Below are 15,765 nucleotides of genomic sequence, written 5' to 3'. Positions count from 1 at the left end.
ACATGACTCTTAACTTATTTAAATTTGATATTAACTTTTCTTGAATTGAATTATGGATTCAAGGATCATGATCTCATGTTTATGGATAATTTCATGATGTTTAGATGTACCTTAGAGTGTTGGAATCAACACATAACTTAGGGAAAGAATGGGATCTCTAGGTGACCCTTACTCTCTGACAGGGGCAGAGTGCGAGAGCCTGATGAATAGACTCTGGTCTGTGGCGCTCTGGCTTGTACGGCGCACCAGGACTTGTCAGACAGAGCCTTCCCTGAGGGGCTCTGGCAGGCGTGACACCCCAGGGTCTGTCAGACGGGATTTTTGACTTTTTCTTCTTCGATTATCAACTCTAAACCTTCTAAACTTCCATGGATCTTCCCCCAAACGCTTAGGATCACGAAAATTCTCAATACACAATATTGTAAACTCGTAAAAAAGACCGTAAACACGAATCAAAACGACCAAAGACATACTACAACATAGCTAACAAGAATTTAACAATTCTTTAACAAGAACTTCAACATTCATCATTTAGTTTATTCAAAACTCGCTGAATCAAACATGTTCGTGTGTGGGTGAACAAATCTAGCATAAAAATATATCACATACATAATAGGGATCAACCCCGACGAATTCCACTCAACAATCTTGGCATTCTTGAAGAATTATTTATCTTCCTCTTCTCTTCTATTTCTCCTAAGCCCTAAGTGTTCTCAACTTTTCTAAAACTTAATTAAGGCTTGTTTTAACCCTAATAAAACTTTAAAACGAATTAGGAATAGTAGGGTGAAAAGACTACTTTACCCTTGCTAGCCCAACTTCCGAAAGGCATATATCCCACATACGACATTGAAAATGAGCAAACCCAGTGTTGTTGGAAAGATCTTCCAAGGGATTTCCATCCTTATGTAGAACTCCCCCTAACTCCTCCAGAGATAGGAGTTATGACCATTTGAAAATGACCAAACTCACTTTTAAACATAGGAAATTTCCAGAATTTTCTCTTTATTTCCAAAAGTGATTATTTTTTGTTTGTTGCATTATCCTTAGCTATTTCGAATTACGAGATGTTACACTTATTTCTGTCATGTAAGAAAAAAGTGTTAAAATGACACAACAAAATTTTACATTAGGTGTCTATAATGAACATCTCTCAGTTAAATTGTCTAAATGAAACATCGTGCCAATTTTAGGGGGTCACCGATGGGTTAAGCCTTTAATTTATGTGACACATTTTGACTTAACAAAAACTCTAAGGGCTCGTTTGGTGTAAAGGATAAGCATCAATAATCTTGGGAAAAATATTTAGTGGCATTTAATTTAATCATTGGTTGGGAAGTTTGGGATAACTTATCTCGGGATTAACAAAAATAGTACTACGATAAGTTATCCCTCCGAAAGGGTGGTATAATAATCTCATCACAATTTGTGATGGGATAAATTTAGGAATAATAAATGAAATCCCACCTTTTAGTTTACTTATTATCATTATCCCCTATAAGTAGTACAAATCTCCAAAATCCCTCATTTTTCTCTGAATCAAAAATGTCATTAATGTATCGACCCTCCTTTAATATATATGATCCTCTTTTTAATGTATCAGCGCTTTTATTTTTTGGCCATTAATGTATTCGGACCCTCCATTAATGTATGTGATCCTCCTTTTAATGTATCAACACTTTGATTTTTTGGCCATTAATATATCGGATCCTCGTTTTGATGTAATACCGCTCATATTATTTTATCCGCTTAAAGGATTTCTATAAATATTAAATTTTAAGGAATAAATTGTAATTTTACCTTAAAAAGATACGATTTCTGTAATTTAAGCATAAATTTATAAAAATATAAAACTACCCTTAATTGATAACCTGCTGCTTGACCAACACAGTAGGGTATTCGTGAAATTGAAAATGATTAACCAACACAGTGGGGTGGATTGCAACTTCAGGCCAAGCTGACAGTTGGGTGTATGAAGAAGCTAACACAACATTCATAAAAAATGAAGAGAGATTGAACGAGCATATGAACAAGAATTCAAGTTCTTTCAGGAAGTTGCTTCAAACATTCTTGGAGGCCAATAGGCATGGATACTGGGATAATTCTTAAGAGAACATTGGGAAACTCAAGTAGTTGTACCTAGAAATCAATCGATAAATGTATAGCTAAATTTATGATCTCTAATTCTGGCCTATTTCTGTTGCAGGATAGTAATATCTTTTCTACTTGTTAACAATTTCTGATGTGAACCCCTTTGATAGTCCCCAATGTAATTGTGGGATGTCTTTTTATTTCAATAAGAAAAAAAATAGTACTTCCATATATTCAAAAGGTGCAATTACATTTATTCTCTAAGAGGGTAATTTTGTAATCAAATTAGTTAATTTTAAAATTATGCAATGGTTGTTATTGTTAGGACAACAAACCAAATAATGAACAAGAAACAATGTCAGTATAACTAATCTCAGTATAACTAATCCCAACCTAACTTGAATTCAAACCAAATGACCCCTAAGAGAGAGTTGGTGGAGTGCATTAGGAGAAATAGTTCATGTATTATGTATGTATTGTTTAGTACTGTATCTGATAGATATTACAGGACTATATTATCTAATACATGTACTATCGATATACTCTATTTGGTATTTATGTTGGTGTATAAATAATACCTTTCTATTTATGGTATTAGTAATGCATATAATTAAATATCATGGATTAATATATGTAAAGATAAAATACCCCTCAAATATATGTAAAGACACCCTTGACTACAACTCTTAACCTCTCTTTACCGGTTGAAGGTAAGAGTTTCATTGTATTTTGTGATCTTCACATTCAAATTTTGGTGTTTCACATTAATAACTAAACCTTACGTAACTAATAAATATGCAAATAAACCTTGCATACCTAACATGTGTATAACTAATATCTAAATAAGTAATACCCACATTATGTGCATAACTCTATGTAACTACTAAACAACCCCTCAGTTCTTACATTTTCGGATTGCATCCCCATATTCCAAACTATGTAGAGTTGTGATACATGACTGTCAGGTTCAAGGGGATACTTTTGCAAATGTTTTGACAAAGTATGCACAAACTTGTGTTGCTTATCGAAAAATGTTTTTTAAAATTGATTCATTACTTGTGTATTGTAGATAGTTGGTTCTCCCATAGGGGTGTAGTGTGGGAATCTGTCACGGCAAGTTGGGTTGTTACGACCTGATTTCAAAAATTAAAGGTTTTAAAGCCGATTCCGCAACTTTGACAATTTTCGTTATATTTTGGAATTATAACTTGAGAGTCTCTACAAACCATTTCTTTTTTTAAAAAAAAAAAAGAGGTTTTATAAAAGGAATAATTTAGATAAAATCAGGTTTGGGTAAGGGTTCAATTAATTTTCTAAGGAAGGGTTTAAGCATCTTAAAAAATCTGAAAACACACGGTTTACCGACAGATTTAAAAGATTGGCTGTTTTTTATAAGAAAACTTAAATCACTCATGAAAAGTCTTATTTTAGGAAAACTTTTTAACTTCACAATTTATCTGAGTTACGATTTGAAATTAAATGATAGTTAACTTAACAATTTATCCGAGTTAAATTTTGAACTAAATGGTTAGCTACTCATCAATATGGATTCAAAGCTAATTACTAACTACGAAAGAATATGTCTAATTCTAGAAATAGTTTGAAAATTTGAAAACATAAAGTAAAAATATCTCCCCAAGGATTCATATAAATTAATAAAAAAAGGGTTGACAGAAGTTATCATCAATGATAATAATAAGAAAATGTAGATAAGGCCACAATTAAACCGACTGAACTTTCATCCCATATCAAGTCCTTTTTGGGACTATAATGCCAATTGGTTGCTTCTTTATTTTTGGTTTTTAGCCCAATTTCTGCTTCTTGCTTAGTTGCTGCTGGTGTTACTGTATAGATTGGACTTGATAAAGTCCAAGAAATCTCAATTTTTGCCCCTTTGGGACTGCTGCTACTCTGCCTCAGTTACTGCTCTATCAAACATAGGGTTTAACCCAATTTTCACTCTCCAATTTCAGTTGTAACAGAGATTGACTCAAAGAGATCGAATGCAAGGGAATGGAGAGTCCAAATCAGACTCAAATCAGGAGAATTCAGGCCAATAAAATTTTTTTTAAAAAAAAGAATTTTTAATGACCAAAAATGTAATTTTTAGAAATTTAAAACTATTCAATAACTGTAATTACTTAATTGGTAGATATTTATTGAATAATTTATTTTAATTTAATTGATGGTTAATGATTTAAGTTTATAATTTGTTTTTACCCATATATTAAAATAAGTTATTAGTATTTGTCACTTTTAGTACCTAATTGATTTAGAAAAGAAAGGGAGGTAGAAACTTGCCTAAGCGGATGAACACGAAAGAAAGAGAACGTCTGCACTTCATGTTTCGAAAAGGTATGCTTTTAAACATTGAATTGAGTATATGTTAGTGGGTTAATGCAAGTCTTTAAGTAAGGTGGAATATGATATTAAAGGCAAAGGTGTTCAGTGGGTAATTTTATTTATAGTTGGTAGTGATAATTTTGTTTACAGTGATAATGACTGAAGTGATAATTTCGTTTGCACTTGGTGGTGCCCAGTAAATGAGCTGGTGATTTTTGTAACATGATATTCTCAAGGAAATTTAATTTATTTACGGATTCTCTTATAATTATCAAACTATAATTCAGGTTTTGATGTATTGAGATATGTAATTAAATATTATGGTATTGTATTATATAAATATCATGAGATTTATGGTATTGGAGAATGAAAACAAAGTCCTAGACTTGAAATTTTGAAGTACGAGGGTTAATAGGATAATTGACATCAAAATGTAGGAACTAGATTTTAGGTTTTTGTAAGTTTTTAGGTCTAGGCTAGACCTATAGAAATATGGTTGTTGTTAGTTTTAAAAACTTATTGTAATTATGTATGTGAATAGATTGCTTTGAGTTGAAAGTTCAACAAATGAGAAAGGCTCAAGTCCCAGAGTAAATTCTTATTGGATTCAGGCAAGTGTATTTCTAAACTCTTGTTAAGTGTATGAAATGTGTGTATTTCCTTATGTTATATGTTTGTGAGTAACGGAGTATGGTGATTGGTTGACCTGTCCACGTTGATTAATTCTAACAATGAAAATAAAGGGTAATAAAAGGCAATGTGAATAATTGCTTCTGTGTGATGTGTTGATAATGGAGAGTTATTTGAAAGGCTTGTCGAATCATTGTTGATGTTGATAAGCATGTACAATGTTATGGAATGCGATATCAAGTATAATGATGCATGTCTGATCTAGTGATACCCAACCACTGTCTCTCAGTCCGGGACCCATGGGGGATATATTTGTCCATGCATCCATCGTGGTGTGCGATACGTCCCTAGAAATGGTACATCCTCTTTAATTTCTAATTCTTTCTCAACGCACATAACACTTGTCACAGCCATACCTTAGTACAATGCAAATGACAGGTTCACAAAAATAACGAGGACATGACCATTTTCATAACATTTCACAATTCACAACAATATAAACAATAATTCAACAAGCCTTTAAAATCATTCTTCATTATCAAGACATCATACACAAGCATTTATTCACATTGCCTTTTATTCCTCTCTTTTTTTCATCATTAGAATTAATAAATGTGGACAAGTCAACTCATCACTAAGTCCCATTACTCCCAAACATATACCACAAGGAAATATATGCATTTCAAACACTTAACAAGAGTTTAGAGATCTACTTGCCTCAAATAGTCGAACAATCACTCCGGGACTTGAGTCTTCCTTTTTCTTTGGGCTCCAAATCAATACAATTTATTAAAACAAATTACCACAACAAGATTTTGAAATTAACAACATACACTTTACTATGTGTCTAGCCTTGAACCAACAATTCACCCAAATTTATAATAAATTCGTAAATCTTGATGTCAATTAACATTTCAACTATCATAATTTCCAAGTTTCAAGTCTAGGGTTAAATGCTAATTTTCCCAATATCATAATTCGAATGGTATTTACATAATACCATACTTCTAATATTTAACTATCTACCTCAATATATTAAAATGTGAGTCATAACATGATAACTAAAGAAAATCTCAAACAACAGATCCATATTAAAATGTCAGTGGTGTCAATTATGTTTAACAATATACAAAACTTGTGCCTTCTTTGAAAAAGTAATCATTAGAACCACATTAATTAATAATCGAGGACAATACTTTCTTTCCCCAACTGTAACATTGCCCAACATCCAATTCCTCACCTCCTGCTACCTCACATGAATGCCTGTCTAAAAATTGTACCCCAAATTCCCAAGCCCATGTACGGCAACATTAATTGAAAGAACAATAAATTCTAAAAATCAAATATAATACTCCTTCCCCTCCAAGTGACAACACATTCATTAATTCATGAATATAAAATTCATTATGGGATTAACAAGTTCAAATTTGAGGTTCTTACCTGAATATGGTCACTCTCGTGGGAAGCCACAACTCGCAGGTGAGAATCAATCGATGAATTCAAGATAAAAAAGAGAAATTAAACAAAGAAGATGGGATCAAATCACTTACAAGACGCCAATGTACAACTACACAATGTTTAGGCACAAAATAATTTTTTATTGAAAAATCTAATTATGAGGTCATGAACGAGACAAAAGAAGTAGACCTAAGATTTTTTCCTATTAAATTCAATGAAGAAATTAAATCTACTATTTGTTCATAATTAACTGCATGTTACCTTAATTCCCTTCCACTTAATTCTTGTATCAATCTATAGATAGCAATCATGTGTGAGGTTATTGGATGCACATTTTCATTTTCTCCTTATTTTTAAGCAGTATCTTTGTTCCTTTATTTATTTAACGCTAATGTTGTCAAGCTCCGAGCCTAAACCCTGGGCGGAACTGACACTCGAAAACTATTGTTGGCCCCAAGTGAACCCTTGACCTAACTTATTAACTCAACGGAAGACTTAAAGCATTACGAACATGATTCAAATCTAACTAACACAACTGTATGGAACTGAAAGTAAAATGTTTTAAAATAAACATTTAACATAGCCAAAATTACAAATAAAATCTAACCTAAGTCAATAACAAAATGATGAAGAATGATCTAATGTTTGACTGACTATTTATGAAGACTTAAAACTGAGAAAGATGTTGGGACAGACCTGCAACATCCTAATGAACTAAACTAATATTGAAAGCAATAAAAATAGATCATTTGGAAAGGAATGAGGCTCACTAACACACTCTGTAGTGCTCACTAGATCAACGGTGCACTGGATGCCAAGAGCTTTCCAACCATATCTGGAAGTACCTCTAACTCATCCTGAGCTAGAAGTTATGGTCGTTTGAAAATGACCAAAAACTCACTTGCACTTAATTTTTTTTCTAGATTTCCTACACTATCAAAAATTAACTATTTCAAGATTTTACACTTTCTTCTAGTTCTTTCTAATTGCGAGATATTACAAATGTATTTGGTAATCAAAAGAAAATACATAAAAAATTTATATGAAATGTAACAACCCTAAAAATGGATATACTAAGTGATACTTAATGTGTCAAGAATGCCTATGATTTAACCAGGGTTCACACAGATAGATGCGCATAGAACCAGACTTCAGAACCCTTGCTACATCCAATCCAACTAACTTGGGGAGTTATTTGAGCTAGGATAGGTTGGGTCCAACCATGTAGGACTCTCAAATATGAAGATTTACTTGAAGGAGTCTTTACCGGACTTAAAAAGGGAAAATCTTAGGTTTGGAGGGTCTAGGGGTAAAATGATCTTTTTTTCAGACTAAGGGTAGTATTGTAAGTACCCTAATATATAATTATTTATTTAAATAATAAGGTGGAAGTGTATTTTGGGGAGAGATGACGAAAAATTGGCTCTTGAATTGAAGTCTTGCTCCATCCGGGTTGGAACCTAGGTGGAAGCAATGAATTAAATTATTTTTAATTTAAGTTGGTATATTAAGGTAATTAATTTATATTTTTATTTATTACCTGATTTAAAATAAAAGTAAATCAGATTTTTAATAAATATATAAAAACTTTATTTGACTAAATCCTAAAATAGACTCCTAATCCTAAGAAAACTCTTCTCTCCCATACTCATCTCTCTCTCTCTCACGTCTCTATCACTCTCAATTACGATTCTCTCTACCAAATAACTTCAAAAAATAGTAGGTAAACCAAAGTTCTTCACTCTTGAAGAACTCACAACAAAAATATAAGAAAACAAACGAAATTAATCACGTAGGCAAAGAGAAGTTTGTCCGTTGAGTTGGTGTTGACTTTGAGGGGATTTGGACGTAATTTTTGGAGAAGATTTTGGGCAGCAAGTCGAGGTTTGAACGTCATAAAAGGTATGGATTTTCTTACTCTTGGTCCTTTTCCCAAGAGACCCTTAAGGCTAAGATGAATCTACTCGAAAACTACGGTTGTTCCCGTTCTTGTCGAACTCCTTGTCCCTAGTATCCCTTTGATCTCAATGTGAAATAGGTTAGAGATCTTGTTGTTGGTATGTTTGCTTGTAGTTTAAGTATGAAGTTTGATTTTCGTGATAATGTGTTCTTGATTATGTGTTTGGAATTGTAAGAATGTTAAGTTATGTCAACCGAAAGTATGTGAAAAATGATATGTTTTTATGATTGAATTTTATGTGCGAATGTTTGCATAAATCATGAGGTTTAAAAGTGGTGTAATGTTGTTGGATGAAATGGTAATTATTGGCTGAATATAATCATAAAAATATTACACTTAAAGATGCACCAAATGATCCACGAAATGCCTTAAGAATTAATGTATGAATGATGATAAAAAGAAGCTGAAAATAGTGAACGAATTTCCAGCATTTGGTAGGTTGGTTCGGCAAACAAAATGTTACAAAATGCAATGAAAAATGATTGTAAAATAAGTTAGATCACTAAGGATTGAACCTAAGAAACCATTACATGAAAGCTACAAAAAAAAATCAACAAAAGATTAAGACAAAAATGGATTGGAAGAGACTAAATTTTCAGCCTGCTAAAAATTGTAGTCTCGGCCAACTTTTAAAAAAATGAGCTTCGTTTAATTTTTTTTTTAAAATGTGAGGTCATTGGGGATTGAACCCATGACCTCCCTAAATGAAAATTTCATAAAAATTTTGTGAGAAAAATGCAAGTAAAAATAGATGTGGTGAGTGGGGATTGAACCCACAGCCTCTTGAATGGATGGGAGAGTTAGGAGAAAAATAAAGGAGAAAATAAATGTGGAGAGTGGGGATTGAACCCATAACCTTGTATTGGTGAGAAAGTTAAGAGATAAATTAAATGAAAAATAATGAGCTTGGAGGATTGAACCCACAACCTCCTTGATTTAAACGAAAAAGGAGAGGAGAAAAAGAAAGAAAATACTATAGGGTTGATGGGGATCCAACTAGGGTTCCCCAAATCTGAAAAATGTGATTACCAAGTTTAAAATAAGATTAAGTTTTGTCCAAGGGATTCAAAATTGGGTTCCCTTGCAAATTTCCGTCTAAAGATCGAAATCAATATCTTGGTAAATCTACGAGATGCATAAGTCTTGTACCACATAATCTTGGGTAAATATGAATCACTTAGACAACCTATGAATGAATTCCCATGACTTGTATGTATAGACCGATAAGTCTAGCATACGTTTAAAAGTAAGTTAACCTAAGATGTGTGTAATGAAATGATGAAACCATCGAAGGGTTAAGTACGAGTGTAAAATACACTAAATGGACAAGTGCATTGGTATATTATAAAATTAACAATGATATAATGAAATGATGAAACCCTAGAAGGGTTAAGTAACACACCAAATGGCAAAGTACATTGGCATATGATGAAATGAACATTCATGTAAAAAGGGGTGAGTAACTATGAAGAGCAAATGTGCTAATAATAATGAATGTGGTGACAACACGATATGAGGCCATTTTAAAAGATAAGAGCAATATCAAATGTGCCTAAGTAAATGTTACCAAAACGTACTCACCTATGAGAGTGTAAAGTTAATGAAAAGACTAGTCTCTATGAACACTCTAATGAAAGTATTGAAATTAACACACTTAATACTAATGATGAGATGAGAAATTGTCTATTAAGATATGATTTCCTCATACTAGAACCCAAATCCTATGAATGTATGAGTTGTATGAAATGGAACTTTATACTGAGCACCGATAGACTAGCTATGAGCGGTAATGCCTTCTTTCGGGAAGGGCAGAGGTTCACGTAATTCTCATGAGATGAGACTGTGCGGAATGTTGGGTATTGGTCTCCTTATATCTCCTAGTCTTCGAACCAATACTGCCAATATAGGGATATGGTGGGGTTCGATTCCCATATACGCTAGCATGTTTTGGGTCACTTTGGCCGGTGATTCCATCTCTTTTCGGTGTGGGGTTTCATGACACTGGATTTCATAATGCTCACATGATCTATGTCGGTTAAAGTTAAAGTTCCCCATGAATGAATGAGGTAGCCTCAAATGATGCACATAATGAATTGAATGATACCGTCAAGAGGTGATCTAGACATAAGTAATGACACTAGGTCATTCTTGATCATTGCACAACGAACTTGATGAAAGTCTTAAACTACATCCTAGATATAGCTGGTGTTTACACTACTAGCCTATGAATGAAATGAAATGAAGTACGTATGAATGAATGAAGCAGACTCTGTGTTTGCTAAAGAAGGTTCCCTAGTTAAGGTCTCATATGTTGAGCCCTCATTTTTGGGAAGTCTTGATTTCAAGTCCATGATTCCAAGGTTTCATGGCATATGAACGAATGATATGAAAAATGTTATGTCCTATGTGCAATATGTTATGTGCTATGTGCAAGATGTTATGTGTTATGTGTAAGATGTTATGTGTTGTGTGCAATATGATAAGTATGATGATGCATATTACCCTCATGGCATGACTTTGCTAATCATAATTAGGAAATTTCACTCACTTTGCTAATCCAAATTTGGAAAGCTCACTAACTTTCCTAATCCCTATTTGGCAAGTCTATTGATTTGACTTTCCATAATCATGTTGTTAGGAAAGAGTTGTTCTTGATCATGCATGTCGTTGGTGTGTGCTTGCATATACCCATACTTAGTACAAGTGTGTACTAATTCCATACAACTCTACAATTTTAGGTGCAGGCACAGGTGGACGCTAGAGCTACAGCTTGATGCTTAAACTATCCGAACGTGGAGCATTCATCCGGACTTAGTAGGCCCTCATGCTTTCTAGAATGATTGTCCATTATATTCTAGCTTAGTTATAGGATTGATATAGTGGAGTATGTTCAACTAGCGTTTCATTCCGCTTTTGTTCAGACATTGTATTGATGTCATTTTGACAAATACACATTTAATTCTATATTAAACTATTTCTTTCATTTGATGATCTTAATGTTAGATGGTTGATGGTGAACAATTATGAATCTAATATAATGATTAGTATGTATGTTAAGAAATAAAAAGATTCAAATTTTCCGCTAAAATTAATCGAGACGAAGTAAGAATGACGTAAGTAGGCTTGTCTGCGACCTCTGAGAGGTCAACGACGCCGGTATCGTTTGTGGTCTAGACTCTTGTCCTGACATGAAAGTATGACCATTGCTTAGAGGAATATTGAATTTAAGATGAGCATGATTAGCAAACACAATTTCTTCCTTGGACTACAAATCAAACAAACCCCTCTTGATTTCCAAGGGGCGGTGTAGCCTTTCTAAATGAGAAGAAAGGTGAAATTGTTGAAATAGGTAAGGTTGAAGTTTTCTCTTGCTCCAGGGGAAAAAAAATTGAATCCCACTTATTGACATATAATATGTATATGTTGATGAATCAAGGTCCTTGCTGTAGAATACACCACAAGTTTTCCTTTTTATAAAAAATTTTCATATAGTAGTTGCGAACTAAATTAGTGAAGATGTGCCCAGCCACTTGCTTCTTGTTCCATATTAGGAGTAGACTCTCTAGGATTTTGAACTTCTAGTTTTCAGTCACTCTCTGCAACATAGTCAATATCTCTTTTAGATTGTTGAAGTTATTCTTTTTTCATCCTCTTAGGTAGTTTGTTATCTTTTTATTGTTCATCCCTATTAAGGCTTGAGCCTTTATCATCCATGAGCATATTTTGTACAATGGTTTGGACCTTGTTAGATTATTCCATCTCGAAGGATATAGTGAGAAATTAGTATGTTATGAAAGACTTCTTTTTCTCTTTTGGTACCTTAGTCCCGACTTGATTCTAATCCTCATTTATCTGGTGGAGATAGTAGATTTAGGTCTCGAAAAATGAAATACGATAACTATTTTAGGACGAAGGCAGTGTTAAAGTAAGTGATAAGGTAGATTTTCTTTCTCTTCTCCCATCGTTATAACTTTTCACAAAGCTGCAAAATAGTAATTTATTTGCTAGTAAGTAATTGACGACTAGAAAAATATTTTAAAATATATAAGCAAAAACCAACCAAGATTAACATTCCTTAATGTTTACAAAAAAAATTCTTACTAGAGCACTTGATGAATATATATACTTGCAGTCATAAGAAAAACAATTTATGGAATCAATCTTTTTTAAAGTAAACAAATATAAGATCTGCATGACAACTTCCTAAGACAAACTAAAATAGCCAGAATGCAATCCAAAGAAATTGTAGCTAATTTATTGAAAGTAAAGGGGTGTTGGGATCTATTGAACCTGCAAAACATTAGCAATATGGCCCCGAATCATCTTTAAGAGACAAATTTCACCATTAGCTATTTTGTTATCTTTTGAAATGCAGTCCATCTTCCTTTTATGATAACCATACTACTAGTATACTCTATTTCAACTCTCCATTCTACTCCATTTTCATTAACCAACCACATACTCTTCATGTTGATTATGTTTATACTTTGGGCGAATCTCATCGGGATAGTCAAATAAACATATTGTTAATGAATAATCTTATAAAATACTTCAATTCAATATATACTCAGAAATAATTCTACGATGTGATCTTCCATGGATAACACTAAACTCATCAAATTTAGGTATCAAAATATCATATTTTATACAAACTTAGATACTTCTGAAGAAACCTTACCCCAGAACAAGAATCAGGTTTTTGTAAGTTGCTTTTAAGTAAAGACACAAACACTTATTGAATTAAAAACCTTCATCACTCAAGGAAGGAAAAACCTCGTTTTATTAATTCAACTATAAAATTTTGTGATTACAACTCAATAATCAAAAGTCTTATCTCTACTACCTCCTCGATTGACTCCAATCGATTCTCCAAAAGGCCAAACCCACCTTTTGTTACAACTCTTACTAACACTCAACCCTACAAAGAGCCAAACCCGCCGTTTGTACAATAAACTGTAAATTACAACCAAAACAAAAAAAACAAGACAAATAGTTCTACACGATAAAACCTTCTCACTCAAGAATGTTTTAAACGTAGCAATCCTATCAACCTTGAAAACCTCAGTTTGATGAATAATTCTCCCTTGTTCTCTGCGTGAAGTCGTGCCTTTCTTCCTCTACCTCATGCTCTTCTTATAGAGTTTATTTTGCCTTGTACAATCCTTATCTGATAAGGTAAGGAAGTTATGTTTAAACAAGGATTCTTTTTTAAAGTACAATCTTTATTATACACAACTTCCTTCCTTAATAATATATTTAAGGTTTTCCTTATTTGTATTAACTTGTACCATTAATATATTATTTTTGGCTTTGACAAATAACTCCATTTTACTTGATCTTGGACTCTAGCTTGACTTCATTTGCTGCGTACATTTTCTACTGTTCTTTGCGCTTCTTGTCTATCATCAAAACATGTATTATCGATTCTATCATATTCCCCCTTTTTAATGAAGACAAACGTGTAACGTGTGATGCATGCGCAAATACTCTTCCCCCTTTTGACGAATCAAAAAGAATCCAACAGCGGCTAAACAACTCTAATCAATATCCATAGCAACAAAATACGCCCAGCCAGTTGAGCAATATAAAATGTTCTTGCAACAAAACAAAGAGCAACAATACAGAGTGAAACCAACTAAGAGAACCAGGTTCAAACAACATGCTTTGTCACTGTGGAGGTTGACCAGGCTTAGTTGAAGAAGAAGCCAGCATATGCAAAACTCTGTCAACTCTTGCGTTGTTAGCAAGTTGCTGCTGCACCAACTGATCCTTCAACCTGTGTATTTCAGCATTTGAAGAATCAAGCTCAGCACGTAACTTCTGGTTTTCTGATTCAAGAGTGGCGTTCTTTTCTTCAGCTTCTTTAAGTTCCCTGAGTAACTGAGCAACAAGACCAGATGTACGTGGAGACGCAGTTGCAACCTGTTCCGACTCCATGGGAATGCCACAATCAGCAAGGATGGTTTGAGTGAACATATCTGCACGAGTTAAAATCCCGCCTTCTCCCAATGGTACTTCAAATGCATCAAACACTCTAGTCAACAAGTTTCCAAAAGCTAACTGATGAGAACCTAGCTTAGGATCCACAATTCTAGCAAGATGTTTGATAATCAGTATGGGCCAATCAATGCGTTCTTTGCCCTCAAGTGCATTCATAAGTCCCATGTCTCTTATGGAGGCAATGTGACGTTGGTGACCTCTAGGCAGTATCACCTTATGAACTATCTCGAAAAGAAGCTTATGCACAGATCTCATTATTCCTTTTAAAACAGTTTGAGCCCTAGAATTGACTCTACCTTGAGAGAATTTGGCTGGCAGGCTAGAATATTCATCAAAACCCCAATTGTACTCATTTATACCCACAGATGGTATATGCAAGATTTCCCCAAGTTTGGTTGCATCAAACACAATGTCAACCCCCTTTACACTAGACGACACCACATCTCCTTCTAGGATTACCAAGTTCGTATAGAAATCTACCACTTCCTTTGCATAAATCAAACTAGGTTCAAGGAATAACTCCTCCCATCCCTGAAACCTTAGTAGTTCACAAACCTGCTTCACTATATCCATTGAAAGTATATCAGGGTGAAAAGTTCTACCCCTAAGAACTGTTTTGGTTTGGAAGTACTTTTTCCTTCCCACTTTGAGAAATTTATCTGCATTTCTTTTTGCAGATTTTGATTTTGATTGGGGAGTAGCAGAATGTTTACCCTTAGACACATCATCAGTTGCAGAATCAAGATTCATTGGAGAGACTGATGAATGAACAGGAGACTTACCCAATCGACGATGTTTCACCCCAGATGTTGCATCATCAGTTGGTTTGACCACATGCGTACTCCTTGTCACTGGCCGGTGTGGACGAACCTGTTTAACTGCAATGTGCTTTCTTGGCCGCCTTGGTTTTTTAGGGTGAAGGGAGATCAAGAGAATATCATCATGGATTAGAGATGGTGGTGGATTTTGAGGAGTGGTTTGGTGAGATGGGGAAGGAGGGGGAATATTTGGGACAGTGGTTGTGGGAGATTCTGGATTTGGTGATAGTGGGGTTTCATAGACTGGTGATAATGGGGTTTCTTGGACTGGTAGTGTGGAGATTCTATGATGGGTGGTGGTGGAGAATCTGCAACTACAGGTGGAGATGCTTCTTTAACTGGTGATGGTGGAGATGCAGCTTTTCGTGGTGGAGATGGAACTTGTGGTGGTGGAGATGGGGCTTTTGGTGGTGGAGATGGAACTTGTGGTGGTGGAGATGTAGCTTTTGGTGGTGGAGAAGGAGG

The sequence above is a fragment of the Solanum lycopersicum genome, chromosome 11, assembly GCF_036512215.1.
Source record: "Solanum lycopersicum chromosome 11, SLM_r2.1".
Taxonomy (NCBI): Eukaryota; Viridiplantae; Streptophyta; class Magnoliopsida; order Solanales; family Solanaceae; genus Solanum; species Solanum lycopersicum.
Note: the sequence above shows the minus strand (reverse complement) of the source record.